The following is a 6,060-nucleotide window of genomic DNA, read 5'->3' on the forward strand; positions in this document are numbered from 1 at the left end:
CAGTGGATAATTTATACTTCAAGTTCAGGATGGCCAACTGAACACGTTTTCTTCCTCTAAGGTCTTGTTTTGTGAAAGGAAAGTGAAAGTCAAGTCGCTCAGTCGTGTCCGACTCTGCAACCCCGTGGACTGCAGTTCACCAGGCTCCTCCATCCATCGGATTCTCCAGGCAAGAATACTGGAGTGGGTTGCCATTTCCTTCTCCAGGGGATCTTCCCTACCCAGGGATCGAACCCAGGTCTCCTGCATTGCAGGCAGACGCTTTAACCTCTGAGCCACTAGGGAAGCCCCTATACAGTCTCATAAAAAGCAAAACCAGCATAATATGAATGGTGTCTCCTAGACTTAGCCAAGATGTTGATCCTATTCAGGTCCCTCCGAAGATCCAGCTCCCTCCTCAGATCTTCTGGTTCTGTTGAACTTGTGTGCACGTGGGTATGTGTGCTCTAAAACAGTGTTGAAAAGCAAGACGGTATTCCATATATGGCAACCTGGCAATGCAGCCATCTAAAGATTCAATGAGGCTAGTTCTCCCAAGACATTGTCTTCACTCACATGTCTATGACCTCAACTGGGATGTTGGGAACTTGGGCATGGCTGGGCGTCTCACTCCCAAAATCTAACTGTGGGCTACTGCACGTGGATGGCTCAGGCTTCCTCACAGCATGACAGGGTGGTTGGACTTCTCACATGGCAGCTGGCTTCCCCCTGAGGGAGCATACCATGAAGGAGGATGAAGAAGGTGCCATTTCTCTTAAAGGCTAGATCCAGAACTGATATAATATGGTGTCTGTCATATTCTATTGGTCAAAATAATCAGATTTGACTCAGCCCAGATTTACGGGAGTAGATAAATAGACCCTACCTCTTGGTAGGTGACTGACAATGAATTTATGAAATCTTTAACCCACTACTGATGAATAGAAAGATTGACATAGCATTTGAGTTAACTCTGGAATGAGAGATTGATAATCATGACAGACAAAAGTAGAAAGGACATTTTAGGCAGAAGAAATAGTAAAATTATATACAGGACAGTTGACCTCCAGAATATTCTAGCTTTCTGAAGTAGAAAGTGACTTGTTGAAACTTAAAATCAGAAAGGTAGGTTAAAGCCAGATAACAGAGATTTTGAAAAGGAGTTTCCACTTGAGTCAGCAGGCAGTAACTATAAAAGAATGTACAGTTTAACTATCCAACTTTGTTAAATCTTGATGAAGGAAGAGCTTACTACTTAGGCTACAACATATAGTTTTATAAGTAATTTTTCTATTAACCTATTCACACAGCAAGGGATCATTTGGATGGTGTGGTAGAAAACACATTATCACCTTGAAGTCTTTTTTCACCCTTGCCTCTTACCCCCAAACAAAATAATGCCTTCCCCCTCTATGTTCCTGCAGAATTTTCTTCAATTATACCACTACATCCAGTCACACTAGGTTGACATCATGATTATTTCTGTCTGTGTCTGTTGTTTCAGCTCCTAGACACACTCCACAGTCTTTCCTAATTTGTGTCTCATTCTAGTGAATGGATGATTTGACTCAATAAGGTCAAATTAACATCTGAAAACACAATTGCTTTTCTTATTAATTGGCCAGACAATTGATTCCCTCATTCTGCTCCTTAATTATTTGAAATATGGATTTGCCTCAGGGGCTTCCTTGGTGGCTCAGGCAGTAAAGAATCTGCTGCAATGCAGGAGACCCAGGTTTGATCCCTGGGTTGGGAAGACCCCCTGGAGAAGGAAATGGCAGCCCACTCCAGTATTCTTGCCTGGCAAAACCCATGGACAGAGGAGCCTGGTGGGGTACAGCCCATTGGGTCAACAAAGAGTCGGACACAACTGAGCGACTAACACTTTCACTTTAGCTAATCGTATCTTTCCCTTCCTTACTGTAGTTAATAGAAAGAAGAAATTAAAGTAACCCTTAATTACTTAATTAAAAAAATATTTTTTCTTCTAGTTGGGACTCAAGTGCTTTTCATATGCTGCCTCCTTGAGTGCATGCTCAGTCACTTCAAACTCTTTGCAACTCTATGGACTATAGCTAGCCAGGCTCCTCTCTGTCCATGGGATTCTCCAGACAAGAATACTGGAGTGGGTTGCCATGTACTCCCCAATGGGATCTTCCCTACCCAAGGGTCAAACCCCGGTTTCTTACATCTCCTGCACTGGCAGGCAGGTTCTTTACCACTAGCGGCACCTGGGAAGTCCTCTGCCTCCTTATATATCTGTATTTTCTTATAAATGTCATTTCATGAAAGCATCAAGAATGCTACATGGATAACAGAGTCTACTTTAAGGCAATTTGCTTACAGAAATGTTATGCTTAGTTAAAATCAAGATATTCTATAAGGGGAAGAGAATGAATAATAATTTTGAGTATCAGTTCAGTTCAGTTCAGTTCAGTCACTCAGTTGTGTCTAACTCTTTGCAACCCCATGTACTGCAGCATGCCAGGCTTCCCTGTCCATCACCAACTCCTGGAGCCTACTCAAACTCATGTCCATCGCATTGGTGATGCCATCCATCTCATCCTCTGTCGTCCCCTTCTCCTCCTGTCTTCAGTCTTCAGCATCAGGGTCTTTTCCAATGAGTCGGTTCTTTGCATTAGGTGGCCAAAGTATTGGAGTTTCAGCTTCAGCATCAGTCCTTTCAATGAATATTCAGGACTGATTTCCTTTAGGCTTGACTGGATGGATCTCCTCTATATAGTACAATATAAAATTAGATGACAGGAAGAGAAGATAAACATGAAGGAAACTATTACTTTTTCTTCTCTTTAGCATGAACCCATAAACATCTACTCAAATATTTTTCCTTTATACTGTTTGAAATAAGAAAAGCAAAGTAAAATGATAGCTCTGACGAGTGATCTAGAAAAAGACTCTTTATGAGTAATACAGGAAAGGATTTCTCTTCCATTTAACTGAGTCTATTTCTGTAACATTTCAGAAGTTTTTCCCCCTAGCACTAGAATTGAGGCTAGAATTTATTTAATTACTAGATAAAATCTCACATGGAATTAATTTTATACCCTCAGAAGCAGCTGCTGGTCCACACACTCAGAAATTAGTGCTTAACATTTTAATATGTTACTCTTTTTCTCCTTAGTGTGTGATTCTGATATTCTTACTTAACCCAGTTGCTCTCTAATTTGTTCATCTGTAAATCAGGAGATTCCAATGAAGGACTTGCATGCTATATTTGAACACAGTTTTGCAAATAGATGCTGGAAATTCAAGTTAAAAGTAAAAGAGAAGTTCAAGATATATTCTATTTTTCAAACTCCAGGCTTCAAGGAAGATGCTAAGTATGTCTTCCCTAAATATGCTATTAGCTAAAAATGATTTTCTTCCCTCTCCTTTAAAAGAAACCTATGTGGTCTCAAGGTTCTTATCTCTGTTACTGTGATTCAGAATGCCCCAGGATTTACTGGATTTAATTGAAATGAGACAAAGAGTTTTGAATCCTTTGGATGAAGAATTCAGCATTTTCATGGAGTTACTGGGATATTTATGTATAAAGGAAGAAGAAAGAGAATTCCAAAAGTGCTCTTCTCAGTTCAGTTCAGTTCAGTTGCTCAGTCATGTTCGACTCTTTGTTACTCCATTTACTGCAGCAAGCCAGGCCTCTCTGTCCATCACCAACTCCCAGAGTTTACTCAAACTCATGTCCATTGAGTTGGTGATGCCATCCAACCATCTCATCCTCTGCTGTCCCCTTCTCCTCCTGCCTTCAATTTTTTCCAGCATCAGGGTCTTTTCTAATGAGTCAGCTCTTCGCATCAGGTGGCCAAAGTATTGAAGTTTCAGCTTCAACATCAGTCCTTCCAATGAACACCCAGGACTGATCTCCTTTAGGACGGACTAGTTAGATCTCCTTGCAGTCCAAGGGATTCTCAAGAGTCTTCTCCAACACCACAGTTCAAAAGCATCAATTCTTCTACCCTTAGCTTTCTTTATAGTCCAACTCTCACATCCATATATGACCACTGGAAAAACCATAGCCTTTACTAGACAGACCTTTGTTGACAAAGTAATGTCTCTGCTTTTTAACATGCTGTCTAGGTTGGTCATAACTTTCCTTCCAAGGAGTAAGTGTCTTTTAATTTCATGGCTGCAGTCACCATCTGCAGTGATTTTGGAGACCAAAAAATAAAGTCTGTCATGGTTTCCACTGTTTCCCTATCTATGTGCCATGAAGTGATGAGACCAGATGCCATGATCTTAGTTTTCTGAGTGTTGAGTTTTAAGCCAACTTTTTCACTCTCCTCTTTCACTTTCATCAAGAGGCTCTTTAAGTCTTCTTTGCTTTCTGCCATAAGGCTGGTGTCATCTTCTGATCTGAGGTTATTGATATTTCTCCCAGCAATCTTTATTCCAGCTTGTGCTTCATCCAGCCCAGCGTTTCTCATGATGTACTCTGCATATAAGTTACATTAGCAGGGTGAAAATATATGGCCTTGACATACTCCTTTCCTGATTTGGAACCAGTCTGTTGTTGTTCCATGTCCAGTTTTTACTGTTGTTTCCTGACCTGCATACAGATTTCTCAAGAGACAGGTCAGATGGTCTGGTGTTCCCATCTCTTAAAGAATTTTCCACGGTTTATTGTGATTCACACAGTCAAAGGCTTTGGCATATTCAAGAAAGCAGAAATAGATGTTTTTCTGGAACTCTATGGCTTTTTTGATGATACAATGGATGTTGGCAATTGATTCTGGTTCCTCTGCCTTTTCTAAATCCAACTTGAACATCTGGAAGTCCAAGGTTCATGTACTGTTGAAGCCTGGCTTGGAGAATTTTGAGCATTACTTTACTAGCGTGTGAGATGAGTGCAATTGTGCAGTAGTTTGAATATTCTTTGGCACTGCCTTTCTTTGTGATAGGGATGAAAACTCACATTTTCTAGTCCTGTGGCCACTGCTGAGTTTTCCAAATTTGCTGGTATATTGAGTGTAGCACTTTCACAGCATAATCTTTCAGGATTTGAAATGGCTCAACTGGAATTCCATCACCTCCACTAGCTTTGTTCGTAGTGATGCTTCCTAAGGCCTACTTGACTTTGCATGCAGGATGTCTGGCTCTAGGTTGGTGATCACATCATTGTCGTTATCTGGGTCATGAAGATCTTTTTTGTATAGTTCTTCTGTGTATTCTGTGTACCTCTTCTTGAGATACCAAAGGAACATTTCATGCAAAGATGAGCTCGATAAAGGACAGAAATGGTATGGACCTAACAGAAGCAGAAGATATTAAGAAGAGGTGGCAAGAATACACAGAAGAACTGTACAAAAAAGATCTTTAAGGCTCAGATAATCACGATGGTGTGATCATTGACCTAGAGCCAGACATCCTGGAATGTGAGGTCAAGTGGGACTCAGGAAGCATCACTACGAACAAAGCTAGTGGAGGTGATGGGATTCCAGTTGAGCCATTTCAAATCCTGAAAGATTATGCTGTGAAAGTGCTGCACTCAATATGCCAGCAAATTTGGAAAACTCAGCAGTGGCCACAGGACTGGAAAAGGTCAGTTTTCATTCCAATCCCAAAAAACGGCAATGCCAAAGAATGCTCAAACTACTGCACAATTGCACTCATCTCACACACTAGTAAAGTAATGCTCAAAATTCTCTAAGCCAGGATTCAGCAATATGTGAACCGTGAACTTCCTGATGTTCAAGCTGGTTTTAGAAAAGGCAGGGGAACCAGAGATCAAATTGCCAACATCCGCTGGATCATCGAAAAAACAAGAGAGTTCTAGAAAAACATCTATTTCTGCTTTATTGACTATGCCAAATCCTTTGACTGTGTGGATCACAATAAACTGTGGAAAATTCTGAAAGAGATGGGAATGCCAGACCACCTGATCTACCTCTTGAGAAATTTGTATGCAGGTCAGGAAGCAACAGTTAGAACTGTTAGAACAACAGACTGGTTCCAAATAGGAAAAGGAGTTCGTCAAGGCTTTATATTGTCACCCTGTTTATTTAACTTATATGCAGAGTACATCATGAGAAACGCTGGACTGGAAGAAACACAAGCTGGAAT

The 6,060-nt window shown here is 40.8% G+C and overlaps 1 non-coding gene across 1 annotated transcript; it reads right to left on the reverse strand.

Moving 5' to 3' along the window:
* Window positions 1-213: 213 nt before the first annotated feature.
* TRNAC-GCA (transfer RNA cysteine (anticodon GCA)) lies at window positions 214-285 on the reverse strand. Its single transcript has one exon. It is a non-coding gene; the product is annotated as a tRNA-Cys (tRNA).
* Between the last annotated feature and the right edge of the window lie 5,775 nt (window positions 286-6,060).

The sequence above is a fragment of the Bos taurus genome, chromosome 11, assembly GCF_002263795.3.
Source record: "Bos taurus isolate L1 Dominette 01449 registration number 42190680 breed Hereford chromosome 11, ARS-UCD2.0, whole genome shotgun sequence".
In the NCBI taxonomy this organism is placed as follows: Eukaryota; Metazoa; Chordata; class Mammalia; order Artiodactyla; family Bovidae; genus Bos; species Bos taurus.